The 18,405-nt window shown below is 35.7% G+C and overlaps 1 long non-coding RNA gene across 1 annotated transcript; it reads left to right on the top strand.

The window, feature by feature from the left end:
• Positions 1-667: 667 nt before the first annotated feature.
• On the top strand, positions 668-17,232 carry LOC128241626 (uncharacterized). Its single transcript, XR_008262416.1, has 7 exons — positions 668-786; positions 7,924-8,042; positions 8,891-9,007; positions 9,319-9,437; positions 13,046-13,185; positions 14,663-14,744; positions 15,716-17,232. It is a non-coding gene; the product is annotated as an uncharacterized LOC128241626 (long non-coding RNA).
• Positions 17,233-18,405: the final 1,173 nt, after the last annotated feature.

Genomic DNA, 18,405 nt, shown 5'->3' with positions numbered 1-18,405 from the left:
TTGTCGGACAAAGCATGATGTTGGTTTACAATAATGAAAAACAACACATATGCAATTGAAAGGACGTTGTGGGCGAATGAAAAGAACACTTATCCACAATGGTACTTCGTAATAGCCCCTGCTGTGTTTGAATAGGAATAGTCTCGGCTTGTGAACAACCAGCACCGAACAATTAAGAAGTTGTCGTGCAATGAATATAACAATTATAATATTTACAGTGGTATTTCGTGATGATGTGGACTGCCATCCGTTCTGGGCTTGACTCTGAGCTTGCACTGTCAACCATGATGGTAATGGACAGTAATTCTCAGCGTGTACGTACACATCCAACACCGGACACCTGCCGTGCACTGTCACCCAAAATGGTGATGGGCAATAATTCTCAGCGTGTGGAAGTGGACAGTAGTTCTCGGCGTGTCAATCGGTGGTCTTCTTGAAGCAAGTGAAAATATGTTGACTTTGTACATAGCCAGTTGACATGAGCTATTAGGCTGTTTCGTCGTAGTCATTGTTTTCGTATTGAAGTATTAACCAATTATAAAGTGTATTCCAATTTGCGTACAATGAAAAAAATAGTAATAAGTTGATGTCTGTTCCTGTTGTAATTACATGAATTTCTGTATTTCCAGTTAAGTCACATACCGGTTTTATCCGTTTGTGATAATACGTTTTGCCTTTCGAAATCGCGTGCGAAAAAAAAATGGTGAACATCTTGACTTTTATTCGATTTCATCCTCAAACTGACCTGCCGTGTCTGCGGACCAATGCTCACTAAACAGGAATAAAGTATGTCCCTGTACAATATCTTTTTTAATGTACTGTTTGTGTTTTCAGTTAAACAATGAACAATTTAATCAAATATAAAATGACGTATTTTGGCTGGGACTTCCAGTAGTCTAAAATAATAGACGTGTTATACGGAATTCTTCCAATCCCCAATGTCTAAACGCAGTGGCGGATCCAGGTTTCTCAGTTAGGGGGGCGTAACTTCTGAAATTGACTTCTGTTGGCCACTAAGGCCCCCATGTGTTTTCATGGTAATTCAGGGTGTCGGAGGCCTTTGCGACCGCCTCAAGCTCTTAAACTATTGCATGTGTTTACTATGGAACGCCGGGGCTCAATGTATCTTCGAAATGCGTTATGCAAATGCTATATATAGAACAATAGTTTCATTTTCTACCAATCGAATGGGCGGGTACGTAGTCTAAAATAATAGACGTGTTATACGGGATTCTTCCAATCCCTAACGTCTAAACGGGAATGTGCAAAAAACGGGGGTGTTTTAAAAATATTGAAATTGTTTTAAGTGAAGTATTTTATGGTTGAAATTGAACATAAAGAGTTAATTTCATATTTTACCATGTAAGTGAAATGTTATTTTGCACTAAACAAGCATTTAATGCATTAAAACAAGTTGTTTACCTTTCCAATAAAACGAAAGTTGACTGACACAAATAACAATTATGCGAAGGGGAACAACTCGATACAATCGTAATAACTCGGCCTCCTCCGACAAAGCTTCGAGATAGACCTTGTTATACACTCGTAACAACTCGGCCATGTCCGAAATGTTCCGAGCGATTTAAAACTGTGCCCTGAAGCCTTGCAGGTGCCCTTCATGTATATATCGTTATGTTTTGACAGAATGAAATGAAGAAAAGCCGTCAAACTCATAATTATAAGTTGGATATTTTTTTGTGTGCGTACGGAACTAATATAAAATAACATTATCTGGTAATATTTCTTGTTTTTATGATATTTTATAGACGCTATATGCTTTAACCCGGAATCCTGATCGGAACAACTACCCACTTTTGATACTAAACAATTTGTACGTGAAGGATTTGCCATATCAAAAATCTAAAAAAAATCCGTCAACGTACAATTATTTGGACTAGGTGGGTACGGAATTACTGAAGCTCGTGCTATGTGAAATCTAAATATAGTAACACCTCCTGAATAACGGATTTCCTTCGCATCTCGCATTTCGCATGAATCATTTTAAAAGCATTTAGCATCTTGCATTTTGCACAAAAATCATTTCCCAAAAAGCATTTCGCATATATGGCATAACACATTCAAATTGAATCGGACAAAATATTGTGCACGTTCCGAACTGCTCCCGGCAGTGAAGGGGATGTAAGACATAAGCTACTGATGCTGCTACAGAAATATTATTATACGGTGGAAGAAACGATACTCTTTCTAACCTAACGCGTTTACAGCAGTATAAAGAGTTGCACATCTTGCTATTCGCAATCTAACTGACTTTCTGGCATATTTTCTCTAGGACACCTCTTTACTTTACCGTTTCTGAATATTATATTGTATTGGTGTGTTTATATATGTTATTCTAATGAATAGACACAACAAATGTATTATTTTTCACCTCTATTACATGCAGATAAAAGTATTTTTCAAATTAATGTGTTCCTTTTTTCATTTCATACAAAATGATTCTGCTCAATTTATGCTAACAACGGTAAAAAATATTGAATCGAAGCTTTTCGCATTTCGCAAAAAGAACTTTGCATTAAGCAATTCGCAAAAAGCATTTCGCATAAAGCATTAAGCGTTTTGCAAAAAACATTAAGCATTATGCAAAAAGCATGAAGTATTTCGCAAGAAGCATTGCGCCCCGGCGTTCCATAGTTTACACTGTTTTTACAAAGCTTGAACTGCGAGAGACACTTTGTTACGTAGTAACGCCGTTAAGCTGATTGTCACCTCTCTATAGTTAAAGTTTTAGGCAAGTAAAAGTTAAGGGCAAGTTGGGATTTTAATAAAAAAAACTTCTGTACTGTTCATTAAATGCACTTAATAAAATTCAAAATTATTTACGACCATCTTACAACAAGAAACATAACTCCCTTTTAAGCCTAAATACAAGTTATGGCCCTTGAATTTTTTTTTAATTTCCTTTGAAAGGCATATTTGTATATTCTTAACCACATTTTCATAATGGGAAATCAAGTAATTTGAATGACTGGCGTCATTGTTTGGGCGGGCTGGTGGGAGGGCAGCATCAAAGTCACCTTATGTATCAAATAATTTTAGTTAGGTTTGACATAAAGAGACCAAACTTGGTATTATTACATCGTCATTGTATTCTAAGTCGAGCGCGCTGTCTTACGACGGCTCTTGTTTTTCTATATTCTACTTAAACTTTCTAAATGTAAGCCATTGCTATTGCTAGAATCTCGCAAAACCCAGATCAGATTTTCCCGATTTCATCTATTTATATATGCTGATGACGTCACTGACAGGTGCTTCTTAACAACGTGCATATTCGCGGTCACGTAACCTCCATGTTTGGTATTGTTATCTAGTGAAAATGTCATATGTACACCGATTGATTATACATACATTTATGTTTTCTATTTCATTTCATTTTATGCCAAACATAAAATATTTATTATCTTAACCTTAAGTAAAGACAAACAAAGGAACACAATATAGGTGTGCCAACAAGCGGGGTATTTTATTTTGTATATTCTGACAATTCAATAACATTCACACAGGCACTGATTCCCTGAATAGCCATAACATGGTGAATGGCTCAATGTTCCTATACACAGTGATGAATGCTTCTGCATTGTAGTAATGTCCGGAATCAATGCCACTCACAGCCCTCTACACGAATAAACTCCCATTCGTACGTTGGTAACACAAACAATACCAAACTGAAATATAAATATGCGTTAATAACACAGAAACAATCATCTATTTGTATATCATTTTTTGTAATCAATAAAACACGCTACTAGTGTACAATGACACGATCCTCTCCGTACCCCACTTGCTTATCGAATGATTTCCCAAATCAGTACATAACCCGATACTTGTAATTTCCTCGAGGAAAATGTAAAACTTATATAAACTACAGTACCCTACAAAATCTACCTCACAACCGAATTTTACATTATCAATTCCGATAATAAATACATTTATGTTTTCTATTTCATTTCATTTTATGCCAAACATAAAATATTTATTATCTTAACCTTAAGTAAAGACAAACAAAGGAACACAATATAGGTGTGCCAACAAGCGGGGTATTTTATCGACAGTAAAAGAACGGGTGCGTAAACAACAGTCAAAAATATATCAATGAATGAAATATACCTAAATTGTATAACAATTCATGTAATCTATAAACCAAGATTAAGAGATACAAATTTCTTAGTGTCATCCGATTCCCTGACATAACGATCTTTTGCATTTTCAGATTTTCCTTCTGCCATGCCTTTTGAACAATCGTTCAGGGACACCCCCAATAGCAACCGCCGTAGCACCCCCTGAACGGAAAGATCTATATTCTGCAATGCATAAAATAATCCTCGCACTCAGAGTACGACTTCGCAAGTATCTGATACAAGCGGAACTGTCCAAGGGACTAAACATATTATGTTATACTTCGCACACAGTGTACGAACCTCATTTACATCAGATGTAAATGGTATAAGAAACACACATTTTCAAATAATATCTTTACGTAAGTTATTTTAAAATAACTACGAAATACGATGATAAAAACCTTATTTTCTCATCTCATTCTCATTTCACCCAAACAGTCACTATCATCATGAAAGTACTTATCATTGTTTAGGCCCTCCGATGCCGCTCTCTCGTTTGACAGACGACCCGCCGACCAGCTCGCACTCCCGCCGGAAGTGTCCTTTCCGTCCGCAACCGAAACAGATGGCGTTGGTGTTGGCGTTGGACCTCGCTTGGTAAGGGTGGTAGGGGCGAAAAAGCTGCTGTCTATCCCTAACCATGACCATGGATGTCGCTCGATTGGAGAACGCAGGACTGGAGAAGTAGCCTTGGCCGGAAATCGCTGACGTCACGGTGGCCGTTGGCGGTGGACCAGCGCGGCGAGAAAATGAAACAAAGCTTGTTCTCCCTGGCCACGTGGCATGCCAGCTCCTCCTTCCGGTGTGTCGCTACGACCGGCCTCCGACTCCTTCCTCAAAACACTGCCTTTCCGTCCCCCCAAACATAGCCTAGCAGTGGCTTATTAAATTAAATAGCAATATTAAGTATTTAATTTCTAAATTTCCAATGTCCAAAAAAAAAAAAAATAGTGTTCACAATAATAAAACACGCTACTAGTGTACAATGACACGATCCTCTCCGTACCCCACTTGCTTATCGAATGATTTCCCAAATCAGTACATAACCCGATACTTGTAATTTCCTCGAGGAAAATGTAAAACTTATATAAACTACAGTACCCTACAAAATCTACCTCACAACCGAATTTTACATTATCAATTCCGATAATAAATACATGTACGTCACAAAACAAAATGACCGACCCCTTAGTATGTCAACAAATAGGTCAGGTGTTGGACACATACTATAGAAATACTTTTTATGGCCACATTATTTGAAAGGTAATTAAATATATGTATTAAAAATTATACATTTATATATCAACTTCGATTTAACAGTAAGCAAAGGAAGTCTTAGTACACTGATAGATGATACACACGGGCTATATTCATATTTTACCATGTAAGTTAAAAGTTATTTTGCACATAACAAGCATTTAATGCATTAAAACACATTGTTTACCTTTCCAATAAAACGAAGGTTGACTGACACAGACAACAATTAATGCCAAGTTGAACAACTCGACCCAATCCTAATAACTCAGGCACCTCTGACAAGCTTCGAGATAGACCTTGTTATGCACCAGTCAATTGTAACCACGCCCCCCTCCTCCCCCCCCCCCCGCCAGGTCCAGGGGTATACCGGGGATAGCCGGGGAAAAGAGTTTCCAGGTAGCCCCGCAGGGCCGGGTAAGTGCGCCAAATTTAGCAAAGATTGGGCCCTATGTAGAGTCTCTGGGGTGCGGGGGCATATGGCCGGGGTTTAACCAACAGTTGGTCCCTGCAAGGAGGGGATTTTACCCGGGGTTGGCTGGACCGACTGGCTGTTCCCCGAACCCGGGGGGGGGGGTGTACAATTGACTGGTGCATTAATACAATTGTAACAACTCGGCCATGGCCGAAATATTCCGATTATTTTAAAATTGTGCCCGGAAGCCTTGCAGGTGCCCTTCATATATATATCATTATATTTTGACCGAATGAAATGAAGAAAATCCGTCAAACTCATAATTAGAAGTCGGATATTTATTTTTGGTGTACGGAACTAATATAAAATAACATAACTGGCAATATTTCTTGTTTTTATGATATTTTATAGATGTTATATGCTTTAACCCTGAATCCCGATCGGAATAACTACCCACTTTTGATACTTAACAATTTGTACGTGAAGGATTTGCTATATCAAAAAATTTAAAAAATCCATAAACGTACAGATATTTGGACAAGGACTTCCAGTAGGCGAGTAGTTTTAATTTTTAATGTTTTTATGAAATAAAGTATCCTTATTTTGAAAGATAAATGATGTTATAAATGATATCAATGTTCATAATAAAGTTCAAGTTGATTTAAAGGTTAAAATTTTGGGCAGGTTGATATTTATTTATAACTTCTATACTCTTCATTCAGTTGACTTAATACTTCACACAATTGTTCAGGACCATTCACACAATGAGGTAACATAACTCCATAATATCCAACTTCATTATATCTTTGATACAAGTTATGGCCCCTGATTGACTTAGGAACTTCTGTTAAATTTAAAGGGCATGTTAACATTTAAATCTGCACTCTCACAGATTGAACGTTTTGACAACTTTTTTATTTTTTGTTTTGGAACGAGCAGATTTTAGCGAAAATCCATTGAAACCAGTTAAATAAGACTGCTGAAACAAATTAGATTGCAGCTATTTGTATATATATAAGTTAAAAAAAAAACCCAATGTTTTATGCATTTTTCTTAAACCGTTAGTAGCGGTTTAGGCCATAAAACATTAATTTTCGAATGGAAATATGAAAATCTATGATCTGATTTTTTGTTAGCAATCTTATATCATTGGTTTGAAGATATTTACACAAAAATAATGCTCTTTCCAAGACAAACAAAATAAAAAGTTGTAAAAATTGTAAATCTGTGAGAGTGCAGCAGTTAAGGTCAAGTTTGGATTTTAATAAAAATCTCCTATACCCTTCATTCAATTGACTAAATACTTCACACAATTAATGATGACCATCTTACAATAAGGTTACATAACTCCATTTTAGCCCTTAATACAAATTATGGCCCTTGATTGACTTTTTTGTTTTAAATTTTCTTTTTATTTCTGTTGACAGGCACATTTTTATATTCTTAACCATGTTTTGGCAAGGAAAAACAAGTTATTTGACTGACCTGCATCATTGTTCCGACATCTTTGTCACCATTCAAGCAAAAAAGCAAGCATTCCTTGGGTGATCGAGAAATCACAATTTTGAATTTATGTCAATTTGAAATTTAAATTTCTATGAGAATATTAAGGGTTCTTTTAAGCACATACTAATATAAACTTTAAAACCTTAAATGCTTATACAGAAGATAACTTTAACACCATTCCCCAACGCCTAATAAAAAAATAAAAAAGGATGTGACCATAACCAAACATTTTTTTTTATGGCCTAACCAGATCTTATTTGAGATAATGTTGTGATTATCTCCCTTTGACCATAAGTGGTGATTGAAGGTACATATTGACCTGTGTGGCCTTTTGTTGTCATCAGGTGTGACCAGTCCTTTGCTCAATTTAGGAGGGAGTTTTGAAAGTCATTGTTGACCTGACTTCTGTGGTAGACACAGATGATAATTTTATATGTGTAATGATGATATAATACTTTCAAGATCATTTAAGAGGTTGGTCATGGTATTATTTCTAGTTGGTTATGATTGCAGTTGGACTGTTATTTGTATCAAAATGTATTCTTGGTATAACCATTTATGTTTTTTGAACTATACTGCATATCAAATATGATTTGTATCTTTTTCTTATAGACGGATTGAACTATTTCATCTTGAAGTGTGTTAATAGGAATATATCCAGCAACCTGTCTGAAGTTTTGCCAGAACAACTACAACATTGGACCACATGCATTGGAACCTTATTATTTAAGGTACCTTATTTGTAATGAAGTGAACGTTTGTGTACATGCATTTGTTTTAACCAAAGAATATTGATAATTGAGTATGAAATTGTAAATCTAATAATACATAATATAAATTAATAATACATTATTTTCTTATATAGTTTTGACATTTTAACATTTATACTCAAGGCAATAGAAATAAAAAGTGAGTCGGTTTCATTAAAGGGACTGTACACCAGATTGGCAGAAAAGAAGTTTTCTTCTGCAACGAATCTCAGGGCAATTATTTCGTTTGCAATAATTGACAGGACCAGCTCATTTCCATGAACCCAAAGGGTATTGCACATATTAATTGCTAGAGCCACTGATGGAATATCACTTTGTTTATTTAAGGGGCTGCTGATCTTTTGGTTAATCCTCATCTTGGAGGACTCCTTTGAGTGCTTGTGGATGCAGTAATCTGCACAGCCGAGTTATCTCTTTAGGAGCCTTCCTCTGATGTTTGAAACATAATTATCTTTCTATATCACTAATTGATAGTGCCACTAATGGGATATCTCCTTATTTAGTTAAGGGGCTACTAATTTTGAGTTTTATCCTAATTATTATTCATAGGTGATTCAGTACAATAGTGCCAAGAGTAATTTCTTGGGTAACTCACAGCACAACCCTCTTATGATTGTAGGAGCTTTCCCCTGGGTATAAAACATATTAATTGATAGGACCATCTTATTATTTTGTAATGAATAAAGCCAAAGGAAGTTTAACATATTAGTTGATGGTTCCATTCACAGAATATTGGTACTACCAGAAGGGTGCCTCCATGTATATCCATGTCGATATCCTTTTGGTAAATGTGTACTTTTTATTTGTAGGATTACCAATGGGGATGGGCTGTATTTAATTGTTGCTGTTAACTATCTTGGTACCAGTTATGCCAACATTTACCTACCTGCAGCAGAGGTCCTGCCGACTTTAAACAATCAGAGCTGGTAAGAATGGTACAAACATGTACAGAAACAGCATATATATATATACATGTGCTCATACAAATCTTATTTTTTGGCAAAGATGTCTTTCTGAAAAGCAGGATATATTAATAGTAAACTGATTTTTTGGAGGGACTATAGCAACTTATGCTTTTAATACAAAAATCTTTTGTACATGCAATTTTTCGAAAGCTAAACATTACAACATGGTTTCTTTACACTGCTGCATTTAAAGTTTGTAAATTATACCCATTTATGTTTTTTGTTTTTTTGAATACTGCATATCAAATATGATTTGTATCTTTTTCTTATAGACGGATTGATCTATTTCATCTTGAAGTGTGTTAATAGGAATATATCCAGCAACCTGTCTGAAGTTTTGCCAGAACAACTACAACATTGGACCACAAGCACCTGAACCTTCTTATTCAAGGTACCTTATTTGTAATGAAGTGAACGTTTGTGTACATGCATTTGTATAATATCGGTCTCAAATATAGTTCAGAATGAACCTAATGAGTATTGCGCATAAAATTGATGGCGCCAGTGGTGGGATATCTCCTTATTTATATAATCCTTATGTATATAAGGGAGATACTGTTTTAGCTCGACTATTCGAAGAATATGGAGAGCTATACTACTCACCCAAGCATCAGCATCGGCGTCAGCGTCACACCTTTGCATGCAAGCACACATAGGTTAATATCTCAGCAACTCCTTGAGGTATTGCATTGAGACTTTATACAATGGTACTCAACCATCCAACCTACTTAATTAACCAAGTTTTAAAAAAATAGTTTGCATTTAATGCAAAAAATAGGCCTTTATTATTCGACTTAGAAATTCTGGTTAAGGTTTTGAATGTTTCCTTCAATAAAATCTTTGCTGAGTTCGGTATTGGGTCATCTGGGGTTAAAAACTAGGTCACCAGGTCAAATTAAAGGAAAAGCATGTTAACACTATAGAGGTCACAATTATGAATGTATCTCCAGGAAACTTGGTCAGAATGTTAACATTAATAATCTCTAGGTTAGGTTCGAATCTGGATCATGTGCAGTCAAAAACTAGGTCAAATAATAGGAAAAGCATGTTCACACTCTAGAGGCCACATTTATGACCATATTTCATGGAACTTGATCAGAATGTTATTCTTGATGGTCTTTAGGTAGAGTTTGAAACTTGGTAATCAGAGGTCAAAAACCAGGCCACTAGGTCAAATCATAGAAAAACTTTGTAAACACTGTAGAGGTTACATTCTCTTGATCGCCATGAAACTATGTCAGAAAGTTGGTGTTTAATGAATTCTATGTCAAGTTTGAAACTGGGTAACCCGAGTTCAAAAACTAGGTCACAAAGTCAAATCGTAAAAAAAACTTGTTAAAAACACTGTTGAGGCCATATTTTCTATAAACCTGGTCGGAATGTTCTTATAAGAGCAAGGTAAGGTTTGCAACTGGGTCATCTGTGATATTAAAAAAATCATCCGTGAAATTAAAAAAAAACTTGGGTCACTAGGAAGGATCGAACCCCCTGTCACAATTGCCCCCGCCCTGAAAACACTTGTTTTACACTTGAATAGGATCAAGTGAGTGATGCAGAGCCTTCAGGGCCCTCTTGTTTCATTTGTTGCCAAGCAATAATCAAGTTCATTGAGACTTAATGTTCAGAACCCAAATCAAATGTTACTAACATAAATGATATGCAGACACACACTCCAGCTAGCTGGCTCAAACTCCATATTTCCTAAACCCCCTAAAGGATGTTCATGAAACTTTTGTAAAATGTTCACCTTATCATGACTTAACATGCAGAACCCACATTCCAAGCTAGCTGGCTGAAAGTCAAGGTCACAGTTAATGGTCATGTATATATGTTCATGCCTACATTGTTTTTCTTTTGCACCCCTCAAAGAATTCCTATGAAACTCAGGTCAAATGTTCACCCTGTTCAGATGAAGTGGAGAACTCACATTCTAAGCGCAGGGTCAAGGCCAAAGGTTCTAGGCATATAATTCATGTTCACTATCTCCTGAACCTGATTTTCATAACAAGTGTGTCCAATGTTCATATCATCAACCCATACAAATAATCAGTTCCATATCTCCCATTGTCAAATGTCATGGAATAAAATGAAACAAGCATTTGGGAGACATCTGGTTAGGTTTCCAAAAAGAGCCCTCTAGTTTGCCCTGGCACAAATGGACAGTGTTGTTGATATTAATGAAATATACTTGCCTTTAAATTCCTTTGTTGATACTGATTTATGAGAGAATTCATGATTTGCATTCGTAAAATCTGCGATAATAAAAGAAGTTTATGATAATTGTTCATTGCATAAAATAAGTTGTACAAGTTTTATATTTTATATAAATTACATTACGCAGCCTGTCAATTAAACTAGCCGGTCTGACCAAACAGTGTGCAGATTAGGTGGGGCTTATATCAGTTGCCTGTTGCTTTCTGCCATGTCTGTCTTCGATAATCTGCACTTAACAACAGTAGTGTAATTACACTGTTTTCTATACAGTTAACTCAAAATATGTTTCTTATAACTAAGAGGTTATGTAAAGACAATTGTAGAAATCCAAAATTCTGACATTTTATTGCTCAAATTATGCTTATTTGCATTGTTTGGTAACAAAGTGACCTTTAAGTCGACTATTTCAACCCACCAAATGTCTTCTTGTTACCGTCCATATTATAATATACATATATTTTCTGTTAGTCTGAAAACAAGAAATTATCGATCAGTATTCAAAGTGTATGATATTGACAATATCTTTAAATCCAAGGCATATACAATTGCTTTTGACTTTGTTTGGACATAGTCTGTTAGTGAAAAGAAATGAAATCACATCTCATTGCTTATATGAATTGCGCAGAATTAGAAGATTTTCTATTTTATTAATTGTTATTCATTTAAGCAAGAACTTGCATATCAGTTCTAAGATTGTTGTCATTTTATGCTTAAGTGTCATATAGTTTTTACAATCGGTTGTAGTACATTAATCATTCTTAAACTAAGTCAGAGTACATGTGAGTTATTTTTTGTATAATAAAACCTATTTAAACAGCTTACAACTGAGATCTTGGCAAATAATAATATTTGCCATAAGAACCCCATTGGAAATAAGTTGAATAACTTTAATGGGTTATCCTGTGTTATATATTTGTCACATTGAATTAAATCTTAATTAACGCACGTACATGTATCCAAAGCATTCTAATGATGTTGTGCTTTAGTAAAGATATCATCCCTTATACTTTGGTAATCAGTCTGTGATATAACTTTATGAAATATTTGATTTGTTACAAAATGATATATATATATATATATATGCATAAATAAATCTCATAGATCTATTATCATGCAAAGGTCATAATTTTTTTTATATAAAATGGTTATCAACATTAATAATTTATTAAACTTGCATAAAAAAAGGTGATTCTTATATGAAGAATGGAAGAAAAAGAGCGAAGTCCATATGATCTATTAGCAAACGTTGTTTATTGTTGACTTTTGTTAAGGAAATAAATACATGTTTTGTTTCCTTAAATTTGAGTTTTATGAATATGTTATAGAGATTGCCTTTCTATTGTTACAAAATTCTGATGTAATGTTACGAGAAATGAATTACTTTTCAAATTAAGACATTAAAGCATTTATACTTGAATCAAACTTAATGCATTCAATTAATAATGATAACTGGAGTGACCTGTGTAAAGAGAAAGGTTACCCGTTTTTCAGCATTGAGTGTAGCGGGCACAGGCTGCGCATACAGCTGTCAATGTGACATCTTTTGTTACTTTTGATTCTCCCAGAGAGCCAGCACGGCTCCATGACACACACAGGTTTCAGCAACTGGGTGTGGCGCACTGGGTGAGAAAGGCTTCCCAGTAATATTTGTATCTTTTTTGTGACCAGGCAATTGTTGTGAATTGTTCAGTTGCAGTGGTTTTGACGCCACTGAACCAGCACTGCTACTTGACAGATATACATGTTTGGCAGTACAAGTGCATCGTCATTCTTTGTCATTTTCAGACACTCCTTGTTGTGCGCTGGCAGAAATGCAAAGTGGTACCACCAGTCGTCTATGCCACCTTTCCCCTCATTTTAGAGGCTAATGTGGACAGTCCCTGCAGTTTACAGCTAAGCCCTCAGTATAGCCCTACAAATTTTAGGTAAGGGATAAATTTTGGCTACAACCTTACGATTTATGCGCAACTCACATTCCACATCAAAATATAAGATCCCAGACTAAATATTTTTTTCAGATGTTCTGACTAAGCTTCATGTACGTACACTACTAATATTTATGTCTCCCCCTCTCTGGGGGAGACATATTGTTTTTGCCCTGTCCGTCAGTCCGGTAGTCCGGTAGTCCGTCAGTCCGTCCGTACGTCACACTTCGTTTCCGATCGATAACTGGAAAACCGCATGACCTAGGATCACCAAACTTGGTAGGGAGGTTGGTCATGAGGTGTAGAAGATCCCTATTGTTTTTGGGGTCACTAGGTCAAAGGTCAAGGTCGCGGCGACCCCCAATGTAAAAAACATTTCCGCTCAATATCTTGAGAATGGTTTGACCTAGGTTCACCAAACTTGGTAGGGAGGTTGGTCGTGAGGTGTAGAGGATCCCTATTGTTTTTGGGGTCACTAGGTCAAAGGTCGCGGCGACCCCCAATGTAAAAAACATTTCTGCTCAATATCTTGAGAATGGTTTGACCTAGGTTCACCAAACTTGGTAGGGAGGTTGGTCGTGAGGTGTAGAGGATCCCTATTGTTTTTGGGGTCACTAGGTCAAAGGTCAAGGTCGCGGCGACCCCCAATGTAAAAAACATTTCCACTCAATATCTTGAGAATGGTTTGACCTAGGTTCACCAAACTTGGTAGGGAGGTTGGTCGTGAGGTGTAGAGGATCCCTATTGTTTTTGGGGTCACTAGGTCAAAGGTCAAGGTCGCGGCGACCCCCAATATAAAAAACATTTCTGCTCAAAATCTTGAGAACGGTTTGACCTAGGTTCACCAAACTTGGTAGGGAGGTTGGTCATGAGGTGTAGAAGATCCCTATTGTTTTTGGGGTCACTAGGTCAAAGGTCAAGGTCGCGGCGACCCCCAATGTAAAAAACATTTCCGCTCAATATCTTGAGAATGGTTTGACCTAGGTTCACCAAACTTGGTAGGGAGGTTGATCATGAGGTTTAGAAAACTCCTATATTTTGGGGGGTCACAAGGTCAAAGGTCAACGTCGCTGTGACCTCTAATGTAAAAAAATATTTCCGTGCAATATCAGGAGAATGCTTTGATCTAGGTTCACCAAACTTTGAAGTGAGGTTGGTCATGATGTCTAGTTGATTTTGCAATCAGTTGGTCAAAGGTCAAGGTCACTGACCTTGAGGTGAAGAACCGGTTTCTGCTCAATAACTCAAGAACGTTTACACCCAGGAACTTCATACTTGGTATGCCAGTTAGTCATGACTAGTTGATGGCCCCTATTGATTTTGGGATCCATCATTGATTATTTCTCACCTACGACCACACAATGGGGGAGACATGCGCTTTTTCAAAAAAGCAATCTCTAGTTGGATAAGAACTTTCTCAAATTGATAATGATTTAATAAATGAGGTATCCAAGATTTACACCCAGTCCTCTTGCAGATACTGCCGATGGCGCGTAGATCCAGTACATTGGGCCTGAGTTTCCAGTACGCCGAACTAGAGCCAGGATTATTATCAGACGGTGAGCTTCTGTGTATTTATTTCCTAAACACTGCTAGAAGTCTAAGCTTTCCTTTTGTCATTTTTCAACTAAAAACAGAAGTTGACAGTATCACTGGACTAGATACTAATTTAAATGCAGTGAAGGGGCTTAATCAGGGATAAGGAACAACAAGGTCACAAACATTGTATCATTTTTCTTATTTCATCTACCGGGGGGGGGGGGGGGTAAATCTATAAATCTTATCTGGAGAAACATCAAATTTTGTCTGATCTCAATTTCTCAGAAAATGTAGCTGTCTGAGGACCTATTCATCAATGAGTATCACTGTCTTGAAATTGCTGTTGCGATAGAATTTTCATAGAAAAATACTAAGGAAAAAAGTGTATTTCTTACTTAGAGGTTTAAGTAATAGTAATAGTTTTAATTGTATAACAAAGGTTTGTATTAAAGTGACACTCTTATTCAAACTCAATACATACACATGTGTATCAAAGATATATTTTGGCTGATAAATCTTTAACTACTTACTAAATAATGCATTTATGGTAAAAATTAATTACTTATAACAAGCTTGTAACTGTGAATTTAAAAGTTGAACACGCAAAGATATTAAATGATTGGTGAGTGCTAAAAGATTTACTGTGATGTACTATTGTCTCATAGTTAGAAATACTGTTTTTTCTGCACATTTCTTTCAAACCCAACTCATTATCCTCCATAAGAACCATTGTTTTATACTTTTGTTCATCCTTTTTATTATCATCAATATACAATTACATTAATTTTGGTAAATCTTATTTTGGAGTAAGAGTGCATCTTTAATGAGTCCGTGTCATTGTAGCCCAAGTAGTTCTTTAAAACAATTTTCCCCCACTTCGGTAGCATTTGATGACTTGAACATTGCATTCTTGTATATATTTTCAAATTTACACATGATTGATATCATATTTGAAGACAATTAATATTTGGTTTTGAATCATGTTTTGTAGGACCTCTCTGTGGGTGGATGGATTCAGAGATGACCCCAAAGATGCGGCCATGACTGTGTCACATGGACGTTATTGATGAAACCATCATGATTTAGTTTTTTGGTGATAAATCAACGGACAAAGTGTGTATAATTTGTGGATAAATAGTGTTAAAGCTAGAAACTTTTCTACGAATTCCTACTCAAGTGGTGAACTGGAATAATATTGTATATAACAAAGAAGAGAATCTTGTTGTGGGCCGTCTTCATACACAATTCTGCAGTCGTCTGCACTAGACCTGTTGGGGCAGTTTGATTTGATTTATCAGTGGCTCTACTTAAAGCAAGCTTTTGTTTTCACAAGCTTGATGTAATATTCTTCTTATTTTCAAACTGAAAACAACCCCGACATTTGACAAGTTCCATGACATATTTAAGGCATATTTTCCGAAAATGTAAAAAAGTTACGACCCTTCAAATACATGATTGTTTTTTAGTGAAAATTTAAGAAATAAGAAATTCTGCCTCTTTTAAACCCAATATACCGGCTTGGAGAACGAAATCCATCTCTGACATTGCCAGAGGTTCTGTTCAAACTTGTAAATACTTTTAATAATTCGGATAGTGGATTCAATTGACTGTAACATGACTGTATATTTCTTATGTACAAAATTAATGTTTATTTTTTTCTGAATAGTTATGTTTAAACTTTATATGCAGCCAATGGTGTTTTGGGCTTTTGTTAAAGATGCACTCCAACTCCCAAATGAGATTTACCACAATTCATAATATTATTTAAATATTCCAAAAAGGATGAATACATGTCAAAAACAATGGTTCTTATGAAGGATACCCAGTTTAATTTTAAAGAAATGAGCATAAAACACGGTATTTTTACCTTATGTGACTATAGTAGACCACAGTAAATCTTTTAGCATTCACCAATCATTTAATATGTTTTGCGCTTTCGCTATTAAATACATGGTTACAATCTTGTTATCAGTAATTAATAATTTTCATAAATGCATTATTCAGTTTAAGTAGTTTCAGGCTTATCAGTCAAAACTGATGTTTGTTGTACATGTGTATGTATTGATTTGGAATAAGAGTGTCACTTTAATCATAAGCATCTAGATTTTCTATACATTTGTAAACATGTACACTATTTATTTATCTCTGCATCTTTTATTTTGAACCATAAGGGATCAAAATTTAATGCTGTTTAAATCACTTATTATATACATCTTTTTTAAGTGACATATATGTATTAAAATGGCCTTATTATTATTGCCATCATATGATTGTAGAATAAAAGTTGAGACCAGTTTGTGGTAGCCTGTGAGTCATTCATGTTGTGATATATTTCATCATGGTTTTGAGAAATGGGAACAAATGCTTTAAAAATATGTTTAACTATACATGTGCTTTGATAGTGTAAGGCTCCATAAATGGAGTCAGTTGTGTTTTATATTGTGTATAATTAGTTTACTTTTAATTCTCTTTTACAATCAATGCAAAGACTTGTGCAATAAATTTCTTTCTCGGAAAATAGAGTTTGTTTTCTTGCTACATCACTGGCAGTGAAAATTACATGTACACCTTAGTAATGTATGAATTCCATCCTCAATGTGTTCCCTTGACATTTGACTTATATAAATGGGGATTTGCATTCGAGTTGCAGTGTTTCATTGTGAACATTAATGCCAAGTTCTTTCAAATCTCTCTTTGCATTGAGATGTAAAAATCTGGACAAGCTTGAAACTTGAAACTTCAAAAAATCATGCCCCCGAACCCCTTAAGGACAATTATGAATCCGCATGAACGAAGCGTTAGCTACGCTCCTGCATGTAAGATGCAATGCAGATGAGGCAAACTACATGTACAAGATCTCTGACCAGTGACATTAAAATGGGATTGTGACCTTGACCTATGGTTATGGGTTTTGTTAAAGACATGCCGTCTTCATATAGTAAACATTTCTGAACCCAATCCCCAGTTGCAGGGCTAACCTACATCTTAAGCATACCTTAGTTTGACTATGACTTATGGTAAACTACAGATGTGAGCATTGCATGCGACATATGGGTTATTTTAAAATCCCCTTAAGCCGAGGCAGAACGGTCTAGGGGGTCCGGGGGCATCCCCCCCCCCCCGGAAATGTTTTTTGCAAGAAGCAATTTTCTTCATTCTGGAGTATCTTTGGTGGAATAAAATGCTAAATATATTACATAAAAATACATCATATCAACATTTTAGGGCTATAACTTTTGATACAGTTGAAGTTAATTCTACACAGTTTACATAGATTTAGACAAAACAAATGTGCATTTAGAAGAAATTTACTGTCACAATCATAAGAGGCTTTGTTACCAATACCATAAACCTACTTCTAAACGTTTCACATATCATCACTTTACATAATCAATAAGTGAACATTAAACGGTACTGTATCGTACCGTAGTTTGTAGAGTTTATTTACTATATCTAATATTCAGTTCTTTTTTTTCAAATATAGACATTCCGCCTCGATGGTTTGTGTACATTGAGGCAAATTAAAAAAGTCGAAGGGTTATCTTTTTTTTCAAATATAGACATTCCGCCTCGATGGTTTGTGTACATTGAGGCAAATTAAAAAAGTCGAAGGGTTATTTTTACAGCTAAATGAAATTGTTATATGCCCAGAAAAACACCGAGGCAGCTGGTAGTGCCTCG

The sequence above is a fragment of the Mya arenaria genome, chromosome 7, assembly GCF_026914265.1.
Source record: "Mya arenaria isolate MELC-2E11 chromosome 7, ASM2691426v1".
NCBI lineage: Eukaryota > Metazoa > Mollusca > Bivalvia > Myida > Myidae > Mya > Mya arenaria.
The sequence above is the reverse complement of the archived record's forward strand: the minus strand, read 5'-3'. Positions and strand labels throughout refer to the sequence as shown.